General features: G+C 40.0%; 1 protein-coding gene across 1 annotated transcript in view; it reads left to right on the forward strand.

Moving 5' to 3' along the window:
• Nucleotides 1–14767: 14767 nt before the first annotated feature.
• Nucleotides 14768–23602, forward strand: part of ANKHD1 (ankyrin repeat and KH domain containing 1) — a 103726-nt gene continuing 94891 nt past the window's right edge. The window contains exon 1 of the mRNA XM_014959661.1: nucleotides 14768–14893. The gene's annotated coding sequence lies outside the window, so the exon portion shown is untranslated. The remainder of the gene's footprint in view (nucleotides 14894–23602) is intronic.

Genomic DNA, 23602 nt, shown 5'->3' on the forward strand with positions numbered 1-23602 from the left:
CAAACCTCTCTTACCCCTTAAAGCTTCAGTTCTCTTGTCCTTCTTCTTGTATAATTTTTTAATATTGTTTAGTCTAAAGGAAAGGTAAGCAAGCCATTACTATTGACTCTCACATTTTTGGCACATTTCCTCTGCCTTGTGTTAACCTTTGAAAACTCTTGGGAGACTATTTCTCAACCCCCTCCTCAAACTGGTCGGGTGGTGGGGGGGGGGGGGGGGGGGGGGGGGGGGGGGTAATGTCTCGGCTTCGCCGCGCCTCCCGGCGGGCCCCGGGAGAGGGGGCTGGGCGCCCCGCCTGCCCCCGCCGGGGGCGGCTGGGGCCTCTCCGCTCGCCGCCGCTTCTCTGCGGGCGGAGGGTCAGGGAAAGCCGTCTCCTGTGGTGCTGCCTCCTGACCTCTAGGAGTGGTTTCCACTTTGAACCAGGTTTGGGAGGGGAGGTGAGATCCTCCCCCCAGTGGAGAACAAAGTAAAGCCTTCGGTCCCCGGTGCAGCTGCCCTGGACTCGGGAGGAAGGCTATGGGACTCCCAGACTCTGCTAAAATTCCTGAGATACATAGATGTACACGTGCACGCTTTTATGCAATAGAAATATTTCTTACCCAACAAAATGGAAGAGTGTGTCTTCCTTTGATCTTCTAAACCTGCAGAGAGTTTCAAGGGAAGGGTGCGGGGGAGGGACTGGAGCCTTATTCCAACCCAAATAGAGCATTGTTGGGCTTGTAAACTCACATCTAACCCTGCTTTACGTAGCCTAGGGAGAGAAGAAAAATGAAGGCTTTTATCTGTCCCTACTGCCCACTCATCCTACACCAAAGGGTGAATTTTATTTCCTTGCCTCTTCTAGAAAGAAGACTTGAGATCACGGCCACCATTGTAGCACTTATGTAGTCCTAGTAGAAAGCAGGAGAAAGAGGCTAGCACTTGCAGGCTTCTTGTGGTTCCAGCACTCTATACGTCTGTGTGCTTCTGCAGGAGGAAGAAGATGGTAGCCAAGGCGATACATACCATTTGTTCTTTGGGGGCCAGGAATGGGTACTTTGGTATGTCTCCACGTTTCTTCTGAGGAAACGGAAGGAGGAGGGAGCCTTGCATTTGTCCTCCTGTGTCTAAATTTTTTTGCCTTCCATTGGTGATGCTCTTTTGCTTAGCCCTCCTGAAACCCAAACTGACAGGTCTTACCTGAATAAAAAAGTGATTAAACTGAGGCAGACCCACATTTACACTTTCCCTGTGACCACCTAACGTAAGTTAAAAATTGTGTTAAGAGCAGGATATTTAACTAAACTAAAAATCTAATCATCAGGCAGATGAGTGCTTGTGTGTGAACGATCCCTGTCTGATTGGTATCCTGAACATACACTGTTGTGGGATTGTGTGTTGAAGGGCATACCCGTTCTGGGAGCTGCAAGGCCTGTTGTAGATAGAGTAGGATGTAAGTAATTTATGAGTTTCCACTCTCTAGTATGTCTTTTATGTCACATTTTAATGTATCTTTGAAGATACGAAGCAGTAGTTACAGAACCTGGAAAATGAGAGGAAATGGGTTATGTCAGAGTGTTTGTGGCTCTTTACAAGAAGAGCAGAGTTCTGATTTGAAAGCTTACCCTTTTGAACCTGCCCCAATATTTAAAGGATGTGAAGATTGAACAGCTAAGGTGCTTACTAGGACCACTCCATTGGTCTTTTGAGTAATAGCAAGTATTAAGGAAGACAGCCTATTATAAATAACATGTCTGAGGGGGCTGGCATTGAGGTAAAAAAAATCAAGGTTCTCAAACAGCTGTTGAAGTAAAATTACTCATTTGAAAAACCTAGGAAAGGCTTTCTTATTTAAAATATATAATAAAAAAAAAAAAGTTGAAATTAAAACACGTTGAGATTTCCAGAACACGGGTAGAGGAGTTGGGGTAATCTTGAAGCCAAAATTGCCTGGACAGTTCTTCTGGCTTATGTTTCTGGTTGTGGAGAGTAACCTGGGGAGGAAGCATTGGTGGGAAGGATGTGCCTCATGCCTGTGCTGCCTGGCTAGGCTGTGGGCTATGGCTGGGAGGATCAAGACTGAATTTTTTAAAAATTTTTTTTCTTCTCCATGTATGAAAACAAAAGAGGCACCTGTTGTCAGTGGGTTGGGTTTTTTTTTCCTCTTTTTTTTTTTTTTTTTTTTTTAAACAATTCTGGCTTATGTTTCTGGTTGTGGAGAGTAACCTGGGGAGGAAGCATTGGTGGGAAGGATGTGCCTCATGCCTGTGCTGCCTGGCTAGGCTGTGGGCTATGGCTGGGAGGATCAAGACTGAATTTTTTAAAAATTTTTTTTCTTCTCCATGTATGAAAACAAAAGAGGCACCTGTTGTCAGTGGGTTGGGGTTTTTTTTTCTTTTTTTTTTTTTTTTTTTGTTATAAACAAAGAAAAAACAATTAAACTCCTGGGATGGAACATTGCAATTCTTGAACAGCACTGTTTTGAAAACCCAGTGACTGGACTGTGGTCTTGTGCCATGAGTCACTGATTTGGGTCTATGCCTTCAGCTATTACCACTGAGTGGAATGAGTGAGAACTAGAAGAGAGAATTAAAATAAATAAAGTGACCGTTTGCCTTGCTGCCTTAATCTGTACTCTTTTGTCTACTTTTGAAGTCATAAAAATAATGATGCAATATTCTGTAGGCTCTGCTGTGTGTCTGCAGTGGTATTTCGGTTTTGTACCCTTGTATTAGTCTGAGTTTAATATGCTAAAATAATTGGATTAAATAAAAATGACAAACTAGGTAGAAAAGAAAGTCATCATGGAAGCACAGGATGAAGAGTGTCATGAAGTATTTATCTAGAGAATGAAGAGAGCAATATGTTTTAGCTTAACTTCTTTGAAATTACGTTGCATTTCTTACATCAGATCTTCAAGTACTTTACAGTGGAAGTACTGTCCCCATTTTACAGGTGAAGAGAGTGTGCCACATTTGACCTGCCTTGCGGAGCTGGGAGAAAAATCAAAGCTTTCTGGTTTCCTTTCTAGTGCCTGCTTATGGTAGTCACTGGGCTGCTGGTTGAGAAACCAGGGACGGAAGTGGATCCTGTACCAATGAGTTGTATCAAGTCTGCAAGGTGAAATTTAAATGCAGCTGTACAGAATATTTTCTAGAATTACCAGTTAAAATTATCACATGCAAATAGGAACAATTGCATGTTACTATGCAATTGTTCACATGCAAAGGCATGTTCCACGCCTTTGGGCACGGAAGGACGAGGCCAGGAGGCTTTATGCTATTTCTGTGTAAAATGGAAGGGGAGCCATGGTTCTCCTGGGTGTTTGGAGAAACCTATGCCACTGGTCACAGTCTGAGAGATGAGGTGGTTTTGGCCTCAGTGTAAATAGTTGCTTGGTTGCCTTTTAAGCTCAATCAGAATTTGAACACAGCGTGCAACTTGTTTAGAGTGAGATTTTGGTGTAATTCTAAGTATTGTATTACCACTCCTTGTGTGAATTTTGCTGGCACTTTAAGTGGTGCCAAAGCCTCCTCCGTGCTAGTTGTGAAGCCTGTAGGTCAAGTTGAGGGTGTGCTGGTGAGTAATAGTGAGTGTATGTGAAGTCCATAGGGTCCCTGGTGGTTGAGGGCTGCTGGCCAGAGAGCACACAGGTGAGAGCACCAAAAACATCGTGGTGGAAAACTGGGCAGTAGAAATAGAGAGTTGGAGCAAGTGATAAATATGGCAGTGTTAGTGCTTGCAGGACTGTGCGGTTTGCTGATCTGTTGGAAATCAAGCAGGAGAAGCCAGCTGTGCTGACAAAAGTACAGAGGATCTTGGAGGTCGGTTCAGTTAAGCGGCATTGGTGGTGAGTGTACAAATGTAGCAAGTCTCTCCTCTTCAGGGGTTTGGAGGCCTTCAATGGCAACTGGAGCTACCCACCCCTTGGCTGTGGAGTCAACCCAGCTCTTGGCTTCCCTCTCCAGAGCAGGCTGCCTGCCTCCACCAGCTTGCCTTACTTAAGCCTCTACCTATTGCATAAGCCTCTGGGGATATTTACATAAAGCATAATTAAAAATCAGACATAACCTACCTCCTACAATGAGTAGAATTAATAGTCGAACGGCAAGCACTCCAGATCAGTTCAGTACTTGGAGACTTTGTCTGGGGCTTAATCTTTTTTTCTTCTCCATCTCCCCCACCGTGACAAATTCAAGGTCTTCATTTTTAGACTGGGTTTTGAATTCAGGGTGAATACTTGAGTTAAATTGGCAATGTAGTCTATTAAAATTGTTGCTATGTTAGTGAACCTTCTTAACATGACACTGCTGCTTAAATGGCACACACAATACATCTTTGGCTTCTGAGGTTAGTTTAATACATTTTGGTCTTCTGTATTATATTTGAAAGAATACAAATAGCAGCATTTTCTCAACCATAAGGAATAGAAATTCAAAAAGTTGATGCAAGTTCAGGTAGATACTAGGCAGAAAAGCCTTTTCTCTGAAAAATTTCAGTTTAGCAATTGATGTTTTTCTTATTTTTGACTAGCCCTTTCAAAGTTGAGGAAGTAAAGGTAGAACAAAATGGAAAATTTTCTTCAAGGATAACTCACTGATTGGAAGACATCAAGGGATAATGGGTTTAGGTTTCCAAAAGTATTGAGGTGATGCTTAAGGATGCACAGAGAGCCGGTTAGTAGGGTGTTCATTCATTCCCAGCCTGATGAGGCATCTAATTCTTGGAAGAATCTTGTAGGTATTTCAGTAAATTTGAAAGGCTGGCCTGTGGTAGCCAGAAACAATCTGTTTAGCTGTGGTTAATACAAACTATTCAATAACACTTTAACTGATCTGATTTTTAAAGTTTCTTGTGGAACTCTAGTTTCCCTTCAGTGCAGCTTGACCCAGTTGAGTACATGACCTAAAATAGATGTCACCAACCGTTTTCTAATGATAGGTGTACAAAGTAAAGATGTGAAATACTACTGTATAATTATATAAATATGTGGTGCAACCCCTTGGTAAGGAGAGATTTGCCAAATATAGGAGAATGTCTATCTTTAGTTACAAATAGGTTTCACCAGTCAACAAGTCACAGTCTTGGGGAGGGAAAGGGAGGGTTCATTTGGGCATTAACACAAGGCAAGACTACAGCTGGTGAGTCACAAATGCTTGTGTTCAGATTTAAATCGGGGTTGGCTTGATATTGGGATGCTCTCCTCTCAGAGGATCCTGAAATACAACAGCTGTAAGGACAGCTGGGTGATGCTGTTGCAGCATTGTGCTGTGCTTAAAGCTCAAACCATCCCTGCATCATTCACTTAAAAGAAGGGTGGGTGTGAAGGGAAGGGGAATATAAGGGCACTCCTTTTTTCTGTGCACACATGTGGCCTGGTCTTTAAACTGGGAGCAGTGACATGACTGAATTGACGTGCTTGTTGAAGGAGTTCAAAAGTGGGCTTTAGACTCTGCCGGTGATGAGGCTGCATAGCTTTGATCTTAGTAGGTCATTTTGAGTTCCTGTAAAATATATGAAGATTCCTTAGAAGTGTTAAGCTGTTGTTGTAAAAGTGACTCTCAGATTTAAAACAGGTAAGTCTGACTTATATGGAAAAAGGAACCTTTCTTAGATTTGTTTCCCACTTAAAACTTTATGAAGCAAGAAAAATAACTTCTACATCTGGTTTGATGACTCTCTGCAGAACTCTGTGTCTAAGATAAGCTCTGAAGCCTCAGTCTTCAGTAGGGTGCTTTGATTTTCCTTCCATGGATACTTTCTTTCCTAATAGCAGCCAAATACCATCTGAAATCCTCACGTAAAGCTTATCTCCATAATGGAAATGTCTATGAGGAATGGGATGCTGTAAGCAAAACTTAAGAAATCAGTGATTTGTTCCAGTACTTCTGTAAGCTCAGGAAGTTTTTGAAAAGTTCCTGGCCTCAGGGGTTATCTTAAATAGAAACTTTCTTATTGATACCTCATCTGACCCTGGGCTTCTATGATAAACTAGTATTCAGTTTAACTTTCAAAATACTGCTTTTTTTGTAGCAACTTGTTACTTCAGTCATCGTTATAAAACTCTGCTGCATCCAAATAAGAAAAAAAAATGGGTACAGGTGAAATTGAAGGATTTATTTAGTTAGGATGATATGCTTGTCTGAGCTCTAAACTTTTGGTTAATACCTAAAATAGATAGATATTAATATATATTTTCAGTATTTTTTTTTTCTTACCCTGACAACTCTCCATTTTTGTTGTGAAAGTGCAGGGGTTTCATTTTGCATATTTTTGGAGCGATGCCAAGCAAGTGAAATATATGGAAGTGCATCCTATCAGAAGAGAATGTCTTTCTTTTGCAACTCATTACTTAAAAAAATATTTTCTTAGATAACATTGATTATTTGAAAGTTTTGTAGGATGCTAGAAATTTTCTCAGTTTTTGCAGTATTGCGCATCCTCTGTTCAATGCACATAGAAAACAATTACTACTATAAGACAAATAAAAGAATGGGTCCTGTGCTGGATCCTGTTACTACTTAATTGCTTTCCATGGGATAAGACCTACACTTTAAGAAGGATACATACAGATTTTCTTTTCATCTTTAGCTCTTCCAAAGTATCCCAGAATCTGAAGGAAAAGTATCCCAGACTGAGCAGAGTTACTCATGGTTGAGATACTATATTGTGTTTGTCAGAATGGTGGTGGCAATTGAGGAGGAATGTATGTGACTGGCTCTTCTGACCAGGGGAGTTTTTGAAAGTTACTTAACTGTACGCGCATCCTGCAGGAAAAAGTATGCTTATTTGTCAAATAAAAAAAAAAAAAAAGAGATATTTTACTGGCTGATCAACAGCGGGCCAACTGAGAAGCACCTCTGGTTGTTTTAACATTTCATGGGTGTTAAGTTTCAGCTAGGTGCATAAGTTATTCTCATTTGCCTTCAGTAAAACATAGAGATTACTTATTAACTGAGATTTTCTTCTAGGAAAATGCCTAACCCAGCTAAACCCTTCCCTTTCCAAAGTCACAAATAAAAGTAACGATGTCACATGGCGGGTAGTCAATCAGTCTTATTTCAAGCCAATGGAAAAGAGGGGATCAGCTTTCAGGGCTGTATGGTCTGTCTGCCTCTGAACGATGTTCCTTGATCATGGTGGCTTCAGAGCATCTCCTGTTCGGAGCATGTGTTCATCCACAGTGTGACAAGGTAGCCAGGGGAAAAGGGAGTCTATGAAGTAGATGCTTAAGAGCTAGGATTTGTTAGGGTAAACTCAATACCTTATATAAATCTACATATTTTTACTGTTTTTCTAAAATAGTAGCACTAAAAGGGTTTTCTTGAGTTTTCAGCGGATCATATTTTAGATAGGGATCTCTGCTGTGTTATTCATTGTGATAGTTTCTGTTAAATAGCTAACTGATGTGTCAGTAGTTACATTATGGTTTCTGCTGGTTTTGCAGTAGTAGAGCACACGCAAACCTGTTTTTACAGGCCTTGAAAAAATAGCTACCACTAGCCTCAGCTCTGAGAATAGCAGAAAGTCCAGTATGATTTTCAGTTTGGTAGAAGCCTGTAGATAACTTAATTAGTCACTTTAGATGTTGAGACTCCTCTCTGTCTGAAGCGTATAGGCTGGCCTGGGAACGAATGATTGAATTACTAGCCTGGGCTACGTTTATCAGATCCACTTGTATGATTTTTTTTTTTTTTTTTTTTTTTCTGTCCCTTGGAATTGACAAGAGATCTTAAAAGGTCATTCCCAAGAAGGTGGCTTAGAACACTTGCTATCTTGGATGGGTGTGAGCTTTTACATCAGCAAACAAATGTGTTTGTTTGTCTTCTGTTTTGAAGTTTCCTTCACTTTGTTTTAATGCCTGGGATTTAATACTTGAGCAAGGATCCCACCTCGAAAGCCTTGACTAAATGGATGCAACAATCCTGTTTTATATGCTAATAAATCAGAATATAGAGTTACACCTGCTGTTTCTTGGTTTGAAGTGATGAAAGAAGAGTGGCGATTTTTGCAAGATTATTAGATAGAAAAAAACAGGGCAGGAGAGAATCTTAACACAGGTGGAGAGATGGAACACTGAAAACATGATTTAGAGTGGACTGAGATAGAACAACTGAAAATAAGGAGTGCTTAGTATAAGGGATGCTTGTTTTAGTAAGGTTTACTGGTCTCCATTTTATGATTTTCTTCAGTATGAAGACTGTACGTGTCAAGAACAGGCACTTGATTTACTCGGATTCATGTGAATTTTGAATATACTTCAGTTGTCAGTTCCACTTCTGTAAATGGCAGCTTTTGCTGTAAGAGATTCTCTTGTACATCAGGAAAACTTAGTCATAATTACTTTTGTTTATCAAACATTGAATATGTGATGGCTGCAAAGCTGGGTTTGTTTGGTTGGGGTTTTTTTGGTTTTTTTTTTTTTTTTCCCCATTAGTGGCTGAAATGAGTAATGCTTTCTTTCCTGCTCTGCAGAGAAACTTTTTAATGTTGGTAGCCTCTTATACCAAGAGGACTCAACCTGTGTGTTCTGTCGCTTAGATTTTTGAGGGTTAACTGAGGGTGCAGCTATGTTTTTGGGCTTGCTGGTGTGAAACAGTGTTTTAATAAAAATGAATTGGAGATGTTTTGTTTGTGGAAGAACCCTAAATCAGCCAGGTCTGTCCAGAGGTGTGTGATAAGGTGTGGTTTGTAGTATTCAAAACTACTTAAATTGGCATAGTGTCTGTTGGTTGCTTGAGAGAGAAATTAGGTAAGTTGTTAAATTTACATGAACCATTTGACAGACACTTGATGAATGCCTGCTTGTGCTGCTACTGCAAGAAAATTGAAAACTCAGGATCAACAGTCTCTGGCATGGAAGAGTAACCCCATAAAACATGAATTCTGATTTACTGTTTTATCTGCATGCTTCAAATACTAGCCATAATTTTGAGACTCACTTGACTGGTGACTTAGGATGCCAGGCTGGAGATCCTTCCATGGGGCTGGGCTGAGCAGAGAGGAGCTGCGGTACAGACGTTGGGCCTCTCGTGCTGCTGCTGGTCTCGCTCATCCTGGTCAGCTCAAGTGAATGCCAAGATGCACAGGAGTGTGCAAACACACCACTGACAGACGGCACAGTGTTACACATGGGTGTCAGACTTCTGGGCCACTGTGTGTGAGAGGCACTGTCCTTGTCGCCAGTGACAAAGCACAAAGTTGTGTCCCTCTTTATTTATGTTGTATCTGTAGCAGCCTTTGCAAAATCCACATTGGTTTTGAAATTAACTTATCACAGCCCAGATCCTATAGCTGCTTGTTTAATTATCTGGAAATTGCTTAATGTATATTGGAATAAAGGTTCTCCTTTAGTTAATCCTGCCTCAAGTTAGTCAACTTACTATTGTAATTGAAGCTAAATAGATTTGCACCTCTCCCCTCCCCTACCCTCCTGATCTAATTTACTGCCTACAGAACTGGTGTGTAGACTGCTATGGGTTGGCGGTGTGCGGGTACTGACCACTCTGCTTCAATGTGTGGGCAGATGGGTTTGTAGCCTCGCAGAGAGCTGACTATTCCTAGAAGAATGATGTTCCAGTTTACCAAACCCCTTGTAAGTCCATGAGATTCAGAAAAGTGGTAGAAAATTATTTGTGTTGTGTCCCACCCTCCTCCCCGCCCCCTGCCCTGAATTTTATCCCTTTTTGACGTGCTAAACCAGCCCATGGAAGTGTCTGACTTGACACAAGATGAGCAGTGACTGGAAATGATGCTTCACGTAGTCTGTGATTTCTCTGTTGAGATGGCAATGTCCCCAAGCTCCCTGGGTTGTTAGAATACTTTGTGGTTGTAAGATCCATAGGGCTGGCACTGGAATCACTCTTGGTGGGAGATTCACAGATCTCAGTGTCTTGTCTTCTTGGGCTGAAACTTTTTTTTTTTTTTTTTAATTGAAGAAACTGTCTTCAGAAATTATGGTTCAAGCCTAACAGACTGGGTATGGTCTTACGTCATTAATAATGTCTGAGCTGTAGTTTACTTTGATTATATGTTGTTCCTGTGTACTGACTCTGAAGTACTTCTCTGAAATGTTTCTTTCTCTATCTTTGAAGTGCCATGGGCAGTGTGCTGAGGTCTGACCGAAAGGTTTTGTGAAAATACTCGCATTTGTGTGTGGTTTTTCTTCCTTTACACCATCTCTTGAAACTGAAATAGTAGTGCCAGGAAGATACCTTAAGTAGGTGCAGAAGTGTTTTAGTGACGTGGCTGGGCTGGGGGTGGGTGGGCTCTTTTTCAGTCTTAATTTAATGTTATGGTATCTGACGTCCTGTCATATTCCCTAAAACTTTTATAGCAGGATTACAAGTAGTAATCAGATATTGGCATTCAGTGTAATAAAGGACATGACAGCATAAACTGTCAGAGGTTGGGTTTATCAGACAAAAGTACGGTATCTTCCTAGTTTGATCCTAGTAAAGTGTTGCACATCTTGTTAATTGTGAAATAAAAATAGTTTAAATATACATGATCTGTTTCAGCTGCATAGGCATGAACTTTCAGCCTGATCTTACAGGCCTGCATTAGCCTTAAGGAAGCCAAGGTCCCTCTGTATATATTCAGATGTATTTAGATGGAATTGTTATAGAAATAATTAGGAAGGGTTACCTAACACAAAAGGGAAAATCAAGTAGTCATTTATTTGCATAATCAATTGGAGTTCAGTAGTTCCAGTCAAGGGAACTGTTTGTAGACACTCCACAAACACAGAGCAAGGAGTGCTGTTACCCCAGAAGAGCGTTTGTAGCTCGGGATGTATCTGGAACATGCAAGTTCAAGGAATTTATTTAATAGCAGCTTTCTCTTTCCTATCAACACTTTTTGTAAAGAGAGTCTTCCCAGAGGTACTAGTTTGGCAAGAATGAAAGGAGAAGGTAGAAGGAGCTGTCTCTGCTGCTGCCCTTGCCTGGAGGAGGAGGAGAGAATCGTGCTGGTACAGCTACAAGAGAATGCTTTTCTCCCCGTGTCAGGAACGGACTATTTGTGAGTAGGTCCAGGCTGTTCTGGGAAAAGTACTTTTTTTTGCAGTAGTGCAACCTGGGAAAGATCAGTTTAGACTTAATATAAGAAATGGGTTTCTAACCCTGTATGTCATTGCCCATGTTACAATAATTGTTAGTATTTATTGTGATAGTGCTTGCAAAGTCGCTTTTACATACCCCTGACCTGAGAACTCAATCAAGGCATTAACATATAAATACCGATGTGGTTGGGCCCAAATAGCTATGAATGTATCTGCTAGGAAGAGAGGAACCAGTGGTGTAACTGGATCTGCAGAGCTGTGAGGCTGCTGCAGTCCTTGGCAGAGCTTCAGGAAAGGTCCACCGTTCCTGTGGATGAGTGTGAAACACAAGGGTGTAGTGAAGTGTGCTGGTGTTTGGTGCCCTCTCCTCAGGTCCCTTGCGGCTCGCAGCTTTCTCGGGATTTGACTGGGAATTATCTCTAGTTACAATTGTTCTGGCAGTTAGAATAATGTCTTGGAACCATGTGTTCATAATGAGTCTTACCAAGTAAGATGCTTACTAACTGCCCAAAGCAGCTCGCAAAATAATCCAAAAATAGCACAGTGACTGGCTACTTTATCACTTTGCTGCAGATCTGATTAGGATAGAGCAGAGTGCCTAAATTTTGCCACATGAGCAGTGTATTAAGTCTTCCAGGAATGCTAACAAGAAATGGTTGGTTGGGTTGGGTTTGTTTTGTTTGTTTGTTTTCTACAAAGTCTATTTTTTTTTGTTTAAAATGTAAAATTTGTTTGATATATTTGGAGTGGTTTGATTTTTTTTTTTTTTTTTAAATTTTTCTTAAAAAAATATTAGCATGTAATCATCACAGGTCACTCATTCACAAGAGCCATATGGCTGCCTAGGTAATTTCTTCCTCTCCTATTAGTGATAAAGGTATCCAGCTGTTCATCCTCTCTAGCCTTGTGGTAGTGTGTGAGAAGCTGCATTGATTTACAGCAATGTCAGATGTTCTGACTTGAAAATGCATTGAAACTTGTTCTGGGAGACTGGCAGTGGTACAGCTATTTTAACATTTCGCATATGGATTTTTAGTATTTTCACACTCAAGTCATTGTGGGTATGTTATTAAGCTCTTACTAAAAATCAAAACAAAACCTAAAAAGCGATGCTTAGCGTGCACAAATAATGAAAGCAGCTGCCTTTTCTTGCTGTGATATAAAACTGAGATAAAAATGCTGTGTATGAAGCAAGACTCTTGTGTGAGACTTTAAACGTGTGAGGTCTCTGGAAATACAGTTACAAACCTAAAGAGCTGAAAGGCAGTAAGAGTTGAAGAGTGGTGAAAAGAACAGACTGTACCAGTATTACCCAGCTTGTACCCTAAGTAAAGTGTCCTAATTCACTTCAAGTAGTGTTTGAATAATCAATGTTAAAAGGACTGACTTTTTTAGGCGTTCCTGTAAGCAAAATGTACTTCCTATGGGCAGGAGAGAGATAAGTCCCTTACAAGTTGAGTATTTGTGAATGGGCAATTAACACTGATTTAGGTGCAGCAGTCGGGGAGAAAATATCCGTATCTTTCCCGGAGTGTCAAAAAATGAAGTTTTAAAACTTGCAGTGGGACAGCTTCTGGAAGGTTGGTGCAAGGCTGATGTACTTACCTTTGCTTGGGGGTTGTCAGGCTCTTCTGAGGCTGAAAGCTCCAGCTTGCCGGAAGCCACCTGGAATATTTCTGCAGTATTGTTGTTCATAAGTGCAGATGCTTCAGTGGTAGGTGGCATTTTTACTCTTTTTGGTATGCCTTCAAATGGGAGGACTGCTGTTAAATGTAGTGGTGTAATTGAGAGGAAAAAAAAAAGTCCATTAGTGTGTAATAAAATTTCTTGTACATAGTTCTCAACAATATATAACTAATAATCACTTATGCACACAGTGGGATTTTCTGCCAGTCACTAGGTCACACAAAATTGTTGCAATAGGGTACTGGTGAGGCACAGTGTCTTGTGTTGTCTTGGGGGAGAATATGAAAAACCCTGAAATACTCCGGTAGATGAGGGTGATTCTTTCCAGAAGTCAGCTTGGCATCAGAACTTGTGCTGGCAGGGAGTCCTTGAGCTGCCCAGATGGACATAACCTGGAATGTGAGTTCTGCAGAGGAGAACTTACTGTAGGGATGGATTGTACTGTGACTTGTAAATAGCTACTCTTTGTTTTTAGTAAAAATGTATGTCACTGGTTTATGTCACTAATTTTCTGCTTGTTTAATGTTTAACTCTCTCACAGTGACAGTTCTCTTATTTTAGGATCGTTGCCTGGACTAACCTAGAAATCTTGCTTCTTCGAGCCCTAGCCTGCTGTCTTAGCTGTAAGATTTGTGGCCTGGCAGAGCAGATGTCATACCTGTAAGCTGGCCAACGTCACGCATGTCCACCTGCGTCTGGACCTCCTGTTCTGAGGTTCCCAAGCCTGCTCTTTTTCCCTGATTGTATTCATTGGCTTGGACACCGGGGATAGTGTTACAGAACGTTTACATATCAAAAGAGGGAAGAACTAACACAAGTTGCTTCTGAATAGCAGTGCTCTGTTGCTCTCCAGAATCTTGCTAACATTTTTCATGTGAAGGGGATCTTACCGAATTTGCAGATGGTCTGATTTGATTTTTTTTTTTTTTTAAGTAGAAACTGTCCCTTTCTAGGGTGCTGTGTGATAAGAGTGGATGTGATGGTGGCAGAAGAAGAGGAGGAAGTGTCAGGGGTAAACAGAGAAAGGAAGATGAGCCTGGGCCACGAAGTGTGAAGAGGCAGCGATTGCTGTATTAGTGAGCATGGCTTGTTTCTATGGCATATTTAAGGCACCAATAGTGTTGAACAAATAATTATGAAATAGTGTTTTTATCGTAAAATATTACCAAAAATAGAGGAACTTATGTCTGAATCTGGGACAGATTCTGAAATGTAGTTCTGCTCTCATTAGAGTATGAGTCAGGTATCCTCCTTGTTTACTCTGGCAAGCTGTCATAAAACTACAATGTGTTATGTTGAGTAATTCCATGAGCTTGTTTTTGGAGATCATGTGGGCTGCTGGTGGGACAGCATTATATCTGCTCAGTTGGAATACCTGCTTGCTTAATTGTTCTGTGTATCTGTTCTTGTCTAGAAAAATCAACAACTGGGGTAGTACTAAGTACCAACTTGGAAACAGATGTTTTGGTTTTGAATTTTAGTCAGCTATAGTGCTTCTACTCAAAAAAAATCCTTGGGCTGCATTAGTTAAAGTTACTTTTAAAATTGAACTGAAAGGCATCTCGGGAAACCATTCAGTTCCTCCCTGGCTCTCGGATAGGTTCACCTATACCAAAGTCATTATTCACAGCTTTTTTTTCATAACAAGGTAGACAGACTTTGTTGTCAAAGGTGCTACAGCCTCTTGTCGAGGTCTGTTTTGGTGGTTAACTGTCCAAATGTGCATAACATTTGTTTCAATATTTATTTTGACTTGACCTTGCTGTAGTTTAAGATCTTGTTAATTGTAATTTTTACAATAAACTGTTTTTCATGTAGAGTTTTTTTCTTTTGTGATTTCAACTACCTTCTCATGAGTTGACCAGATGATTCTTATGGGTGTGTCCTATAATCTGTGTAGTTAAAACATGATTATGACAGTACAGTTAAATTACTTTGTGTTTTTTAAAATATTTTAGATTTAGTATAAAACTTCAAAAATAGTAAAATTATTTTTATAACTTGGCAAACAGGTTGAATCATTTATTTTGGACCAAGAAGATCTTGATAACCCAGTACTTAAAACCACATCGGAGTTATTCTTATCGAGCGCTGCAGAAGGTGCGGACTTGAGAACTGTGGATCCAGAAACACAAGCAAGACTAGAAGCCTTACTGGAGGCAGCAGGTACTTTCTTTGTATAGTGTTTTTCTGAACCTAACTTGCACATAATTCTTACCAGTGTTGAGGGTTGCTTGGTCCACTCTTTCTGTACACACAAAGTTAGAAAAGTTAATAGGAATTAAATGATATTTCACTGGCTGGATGAGATTACATGTGTTACCAGAGGGAGGATTAAAGGGGAGAGAATGGAAGGAAGTAGACTTGCTAAAATGTATTTATTTTTTTTCTGCTGCTTTGGTCAATATGTAGTTATTAATTCATTATTCCAGAAATTTAGAGGTAAAATGTTTTTTCTCTGTTTTGACTTTCACAAAAATATTTTTCCATTCTATAGTTCTGAGGTATGACTGTTGGAAAATACATATTTAATATTCATGTTTCAGAACCAGACTAGATAAGCATAGTGCCACTACATTAGTTACTTTTATGTAAGCTTGAGTAATTTAAGTCTTTCTGAGGCTTGTGACTCAGGTGGTTGCAGTGGATTTGGAAATTATTTGTCTGTTTTAAAATTCCAAGGACAAAAAGATGTAAAAACCCTGCTTTGAAACAAATCCTATTGATCATTATGGGTGCATACTCAGACTAGTAGTAGTGTGCTGAAATTAGAGTTTTCAGACTTTAGCTTTGAACACACTTAAGAGACAGATGAGGTAGCATTTATTTGTGGGTGATTGGATGTAAAGCTATATACAGTCTTAAAGGAGAGCTTCATTCTGAGGAAGCAAAGGGAGCAAGGGACTCGAGCTTTGGGCTTTTTTTGCATTTTGAATTTGAAGAAAACCCAACTTGCAACATAGCATAGCTTTTGTCAGCAGGAAGTTGCAGCAGGTAGACCTCTAAATTAAAGGTAGACCTCTAAAATTATTCTAATCCGATGTAAATCTGGGGGACCAAACTTTGCTTTGCAGGGAAGATAGACTATTTCTGGGGTACTCTGGACACTAAGAGAATTTGAATAATCTGATCCCTTTTCAAGCACTTCTTATTTCAGTTTCCATCATGTACCTGATGACTGGTGTGTCCTAAAACCTATTGCTAGCTTTATAGAGGTATCTGATGGCTAGTGTTGCAAGGGCAGTCAGTCTCTGAGGTATGTATATATGGTTGCAGTTCCCAGAATGATTTCATGGTATTTAACAAATCTGGGAGGCACCATTGCTTCTTGTAATGCCTGTGAGAATGCTTTCTTTAGGTTTCTAAGCAGTAGTTGGCCAGTTATCTCCAGGATTAAATGATGTCATTTTAATCTGAGGTTTCCATGCTTTGATTCTCCAATTGCTTGGAGTAGGGATGTAGAAAATGGGCAGAAGGAAGGTGGAAAGAAGAGCAAATAAAAAAAAAAAGTACTTTTTTGTTTGGGACTCCATCTCCCTCTCAAAAGACTGGACAAAATTCATACGACTTGATGAATGTGTGAGATCAAAAGACAGAAAACACTCTTCGGAAAGTCCTCTAATTAAACAGCATTTGCCTTTCCCACTGTGAATTTGAACACTAAAAATATCATTCGGCTAACCTGAAGGAGGTGCTGAGAATCTGGTAGTTTATTAATAAAAGCCGTAATTTGAAAGCAAAAAAGAAGCTAGTGTTCCTGGGAGATGTTCTAATGTCTTCACCGGATTCCTCTGGCTGATTTGGCTGAAAATACCCTTCTAACCTTAAGTGAGCTTCTAGGCTTCCATCATGGCAACAAACAAAGCAGCCTAGTGTTGGGGCTTTGTATTGGTTTGCACTTTGGCAAAAGCAAGTGATTTCTCCTGTTATTTTAGTCCCCAGCATTGCAAAAGTAGATGGCAGAACTATAGCTTGAACAAGTAGTTTAGTTACAGCCATGTCTGATGTGGTTTCCAGGGTAGCTTGGCCTTGGTTGTGATGATCCCCTCTCCTCTGGGAGGCTTGACCTGAACTTACAACCTAGAGGAAAATCGGTCTTGAATTAGAGCCTCAGATTTCTTAGGGTTTCTCACATACAGGGTTCGTGGCTGTGTCATTAGGATCTTAACAAGCATGACTTGCAAAACTAGTTTTGCTCATTCTTCATGAAGCCTTTAATGCTTAGATCTCACGTGGACATGCTGTTTATTAATTTGGGGAGGTAGGTTCTAGCAACTGGAGCCAGGTGGGATGTTGTTCTTCAAATTACTTATGTAAAGTGGTTTTTAACCATTGCACTCTAAGATTTGTGGGAGTTTTGTTTTGGTTTTAAGTAGCTGTCTTGATTTGAGAGCCAGTTAGGCCTGCATATGCAAGACATGCAAAAGGACAGAGGTTAGTTGAACTGCTTAAAAACTTTTCTGTACATTATATTTACCAATCATAAAAGTGCTGGATATTTTTTGCAGTTCAGCTTGCTTATTCTATTTCCAAGAGGACTTAAAGTATTTTGTGGCTTTGGATGCTGAGGGTGAAAACCTTAAGTAGAATTTCTAGCGAGAGGGTTGTGCCTTGATCCCCCTTAACATAGCAGCAAACGTATGTACGTATACATGTGCACACAAACAGTGGTTACATTCCTTGTGTTTGCTATGTCCTCTGAAAACCTGTCTGATTAGCTTTAGTTTGGACAACCATACGTCCTTTTGTAATCTGTTTAAGCAAAGCACAGGCACTTTATTAATGAACAACAACTGTCGGTTATTTTATTATTTACTGAAAAAAAACCCAACAAACCAAACAGTCTTACGTTCTGAAGACTGAGAGACTTCACTGTTCTATTAATGTCATAAATGAGTTGTTTTCATCTTCAGAAATTGAAGATAAATTGAAACAATTGAATCCTGCTCTTTGGGAAGTTATCCTAAACAAACAGAGTCTTCTGTATGCCTTCCTTCAGTTTGACTCCGAGTAGCAACGAAGGGACTTACAGGTTAAAATAACCTATGGGAAAAGAACCATACTATTTGGAGATGTTTCCATTTTTCAGACTGTAATTAAACAGGTTCATAGTTTTCTGACAGTGGATTCATGTTCTGCACTAGAAACATTCAGCTAAGATTAATTAGGATACTGTTGATTTCTTAAAATAATATTCCAGGTCTGAATAATCATGGTTCTTTTGTGGATCTTCAGTAAGGTTGCCTATTAAATTTTCTTTTGAGGGACAGTAGTTGACTGCTGGAGGATGAGAGCTTGCTGCTGCTATGAATGAATGGTTATAGTGTTCAGAGCTCCTGCTCTTCTTGGCAGGTTCCTCTGTGTGTGTCCTTCAACATATGTTCTTAAAAGGGCAAGCTCACCTTCAGAGAGTTGGGGAAAGTTTGACAGGTTAGAGCTATTCCTTTTACTGGTCCCATCTTTTATAGGCATCAGGAAGGGAAAATGTCTCCTTTACGCAGTGCAGCCCTGCTTTTGGAGTACAGGTTGTTTCTTAAAGAGGATAGAGAAAGGTATTGGTTGAAGCATGTGGTCAAATAAAAATTCCGGATGCCTGTTTGGTGTATTTGGCACCCAAACCATGGAATTCCACAGATAGTTGTAAAATATAAAAATGTTAATCCCTGCAGTTAAAGTAGTGTTTTAGCATGTTTTTGCTGAGTTTTCTGGGAAGTGACGTAGAATGTTACTGAACTGATTTTTAACTTGGGGAAATAGCTTGGATGCCTATGTCCTTACCAGCAGATCTTTTGAACATGTTCCTTCTCAATGTGAATGTTGAAGCACTTTGACAACAAAGCATCAAAAAAATAGATGCAGAAGACAGTGGTAAAGAAACTCCTTGTCTAGCACTGGGGCAGTTGATATTCCTGTGGAGTATCTACGCAGGGAGGAGCATTGTTAGCAGTGAGTTCTTTGGAAGTCCTACTATTGTTTATAAAGAGGCTTGTGAGGAAAATCAGGGTATTTTGAAGAGGAATCATGTTCAGCCAAGGGTTTGCTTATTGAAACAAAGGTGAGTAGCCCATCCTTAAGTTCAAATAGGGAGCAGAGTTATATACATCCTTTTTTTGTTGTTGTTGGAATACAGGATTAAACGTGATTAGAGACCTTCGCCTAGATGGTTTGGTGTATTTGAGACTCTGGGGGATTAAATGCACTGTAAATGGTGAAAGAGAAATCTGTTTCAATATCAAGTGTCTATTAATACCTGGTGCGTTTCAGTAGCTGGCTCAGGTGTGAGGGCCTGATAGTGCTTTGCAGGAGGCTGGTGGGATGGGGGGAAAGGCAGTGTGTTGTGTATTCTGGAACTGGGAAAGGTAAAAAGTGGAAGAAATCACCTACTTAGTGGAAATACAGAACACAGGTCAAAATATGAATGGGCCCAGATAAAATCTGCCTGCTTTAGGATAAACTGAAAGGGTGGAGTGAGATTCAGCAATTGTGAAATTGAGTGCTTCCCAATGTGTGTATGTATCTCTCTCTATTTGCTTGCTTTCCAAGCTGTCAACCAAACAGACTTTTTTTTTTGGTCATGTGACCAAATCCATTCATTACTCACTAATAGCAAAGATTATTCTTATTAAAATAAAGTAAATTATATTTTTCCCCCCAACATTAGAGGGCCTGAACGTGTCAAGATAGACCTGTGATCCAGCACTACCGGGCAGTGAGCTGTGGTCTAAAAGAACAGCTCAAAAGCAAACTGTACATCTTTTATCCTGCATTGGAGACACCCCTTGGAACTTGTCAGGGACTGGGCTAGAGACATTCTTTGATCATGTTGTTTATGATCAATAAGATTCATGTGTGGACCTCATGTTTTTTTTTTTTCTTAGGGCTCATGAGTAACTTGTGGTTGAAATGGAGGTGAGCATCTAATCCATTGAAACTCAACCTCTTAAGAAGAGGTTGAGGGGTGCAGAAAATAGACAATTCATGTTTGTCAATTTAGTGGCTGCACCTCTGTGCTTGTGAAATGTAACGAATACATTTCTAGATCTGTATCTGTGTTCTTGAATAAAAGAAAAAAAAGGTTCTTTATTGGGGGGAATCTGAGAGACGATTGCTGGAATTTGAGCAAAGATGGAACTTTGCTGTAAAAATGTAGCAGTATGAAATTTGAAGTCTTCTTAGCTGCCTTCATCATGGCAAAAATCTTACCCTTAGGGCAACTATTTTGACTGATACATGTATTTATCTTTTTTTAACATCTAAAGGCTTTTCACCCTAATTTTATCTGATCTGAAATACTTGGTGTTATGTGGACGCAGTATATGGATCAAATAAGAGAAAGAGTTTTCATGAAGAAGGTTTGAATAGGCTTCATTCTAGGTGTTTCATTAGGGAATCAAAGCTGTACAACTACTAAAATCCCCACTGTTGTGTTAACTGGAAAATTTTGCTGTCTGAGATAGTGGCACAGTACAGTGACTTGCTCATTTTCTTTCTTCGCCACCTAAAGATTCAGAGTGGGAAGGAATATATGGTATGTGAAACGTACACATGTGTTGTGCTTTTGAGTAAGTTGGATAAATTGTCTGAATTTTGTGCATGTAATTATTAATATTACATTTCTGTGAGGTTTTGCATGATTTAAATATTTTTTATTATCTAGTAGGTTTTTAGATTAGTGAAAGTCTAGTCTAATCCTGCTCTTAGTGAAATTAACTTCCATACTTTGTGTGTTGAATGTACTAGCTTCATGTTTTTTGGCTCTTTCAGTTGGATTTTGCTGTGAAGAACTGTTTCATTGTCATAACACTATAATTGATGCTTTTAGGTATTAGATAACCAGGTTATCTTACCAGATCTGAACACTATGCTTTTGGAATACTTTGACAAAGGTGATTCTGAGATTTTAACATTTCTTAAGCAGGGATGAGGAATGGTAAGAAACGAAACAAAAAGTTACAGTTTTAATTTGTGAAGTATTAATATTGGCCAGGGTAATCCTCAGTCTCTTAAGTTGTCTGCATATTTATGTATATCTCGGTATCTATCTGTGTATCTCAGAGGATGATCAGCCAGTCCTTCAGGGCCATACCATAAACAACTTGTGCAATTCTCCTTTTAATGTGATTTTTTTCAAAGTCCTGGATATTTTTTTTTTAACAACTTCTATTCTTCTTCTTTCTATTCTTCTTCTCCTTTCTATTTTACTTCTGGCATATTCTGCCATATTTTATTTTTAATGCAAGTTGGAGTCTTCTGCAAGATAAAATCCCCTTTGCTGTCCTGTTCCAATATGGAGATGTTCCTGGTTAAAAACTTTTTTCCATTCAGTGTTATTTTCAGAACTTGTTATATCAGAGCTTGGGGTAGTCTCAGCCAAAGAATGAAAGTAGGGAGGGTTTGGGCAGGAGAAAAGCAGCAGTGCTTTGTTGACAAGCCTACGTAATGTTTGCACTGAGATGTACCAAGAAGAGATTTTATTATTTTTTTATTTATTTTTATTTTACATGTATGCTTCCTTTATCCATCAAAGTGAAACCAGCCATGTCCAGGCTTTACAGTGGGGTGCAGAACCCACCCTGGGCTCTGTGCCACTGCCAGCAGTGTGGCCCTGCAGCCTGTGCCCCTTACAGGGTAGGAGGGCTTGGTTGTGGGACGGGCAGTAAGACTCCCGTTTGACAGTACAATGAAATAAGGTTTTGTTTTGGTTGCTTGAGATTTGCAATAGAGTTGGTAAATAATGATCTTGCCTAGCACTTCTGCAGGTAAGCTGGTTATGTGGGTCTGTGATATTAATCAGGTACGAAAGAAAAATAAAACACTAGCTCAAACCACAGGTTGCTTAGAGCTAATATCTGGTTAAAAACTGATGTTGTCCCAAATATCTTACCACAGAAAGTATCCTATTTGAGTGTGGTGTAGTATTTTTTTCAGTGTTCTTCTGTTTTGTTCGTGTGCGTGCTTTCTCTCCCTAACCAGACAGCTACTGGTGCAGTTCTTGGTGATGCCAGCGTCAGAGGGGAGTGGAGATGTTACCCTTGGGCAATGAAGCAGTCACTACGCTTGCAAGATGAGTTCATCAAAATATAACTCGTCTCCCTAAGTGTGTTAGGAGAGCAAGGAAGAGTAAGGAGGTAGAAAAGCTTGTGTCTCTTGCTTGTATCACCTGCAAGAAGACTCTATCACAGGTTTGGGCTTTAAGTTTGCATTTTTGATTGTTTTCTGCATTTGTCAGTCATATAGTTTCCTTAGCACATGATGCTAAAACTAGAGTTTAGGATATTTCAGAACAGAATTTCGAGTATTAAGTGAATGCCTCTTAGTGTGCAGAAGATCGGATCTGAATCTTCTCACCCAGATTTCAATTTCTTTTTTTTTTTTTAATGTTCTGTAACTTAATGACGAAGTGTAGTGGCAGTAACTAGTGCTAGCCACTTAGTTCCATACTAGTCAGGCTGGTAGTTCAAGTCGGTTCTGAGTGTGTAGCTGCCCATTCTGAGGCTGATTGACAGTGTATGTGAGAAGTAATGTAATTATATTGGAAACAAGGCTGCTTGCTACATGTTTACATAAGAGTTGCTTAAACTATCAGCTTCCTGTGCTATGATGAGTGTTTTGGGACATGTGAGAGGAATTAAATGAGCTCTTGGTGGCGAATCTGCAATACATCGTTCTTCTATCAGTTTATAATGGTATTAGATATTTGGGTTTTTTGAAGTGTCAGAAGCAACAGATTATACAGAGTCATTAATACTTTACAGTATATGGTGTAATGTGAATCTGCTTTTTTCAATTGGTAACTCACCTTTGACAAAATATTACTATTGTGTGTTTAAGAAGTAATTACAATAAAAATGATAATATAGTATACGCATAGTGTAAATGATGAAATTCTGCTTATTTCCTTAAAGTCAAGCTAGCTTTCAGCAGATTAATGAAAAATACAATTATGTAAAATATACTGCTACTAGTCTTTGATTCTACTTATGGAAGCAAGTGTCTGTTTTTTTCAATGGGGCATGAGCAGTTTCATTGCCTGTTATAATTTATTTTCTGCCTCTTTAAAGACCTCTTTTTAGAAGGTGAGAACTTAAATCTCTTAATTTAAAACAAGGTGTAGTACATTAAGCATCTTGCACAAAAATGGACTTTATGTTATCATAAAATCGTAGAATGGTTTTGGTTGGAAGGGACCTTAAAGATGATCTTGTCCCAAATACCCTGTGCTGGGCAGGGACACCTCCCACCAGACCAGGTCGCTCAAAGTCCTAACCTGGCCTTGAAACCCTCCAGGGATGGGGCAGCCACAGCTTTTTTGGGCAGCCTGGTCCAGGGTCTCACCACCCTCACAGCAAAGAAGTTCTTCCTAATATCTAATCTAAATGTACCCTCTTTCAGTTTAAAGCCATTACCCCTTGTCCTGTGATTACATGCCCTTGTAAGAAGTCCCTCCCAAGCTTTCTTGTAGGTTCCTTTCAGATACTGGAATGCCACTGTAAGGTTTCCCCAGAGCCTTCTCTTCTCCAGGCTGAATACCCCCAACTCTCTTATCCGGTCTTCATAGGAGAGGTGCTCCAGCCCTCTGATCATCTTTGTGGCCCTCCTCTGGACCTGTTCCAACAGGTCCATGTCCTTCCTGTGTTGAGGACTCCAGAAGTGGGTGCAGTACACCAGGTGGGGTCTCACTAGAGCAGAATCCCCTCCCTCACCCTGCTGGCCACACTGTTTCTGTTGCAGCCCAGGATATGTTTGGCTGCCTGGGCTATAAGTACACATTGCCAGCTCATGTTGAGCTTCTCATCCACCAACGCCCCCAAGTCCTCCTCAGGGCTGCTCTTAATCCATTCTGTGCTCAGTCTCTTGATACTGGGAGTTGCCCTT

The sequence above is a fragment of the Calidris pugnax genome, unplaced genomic scaffold (assembly GCF_001431845.1).
Source record: "Calidris pugnax isolate Ruff unplaced genomic scaffold, ASM143184v1 scaffold418, whole genome shotgun sequence".
Lineage (NCBI taxonomy): Eukaryota > Metazoa > Chordata > Aves > Charadriiformes > Scolopacidae > Calidris > Calidris pugnax.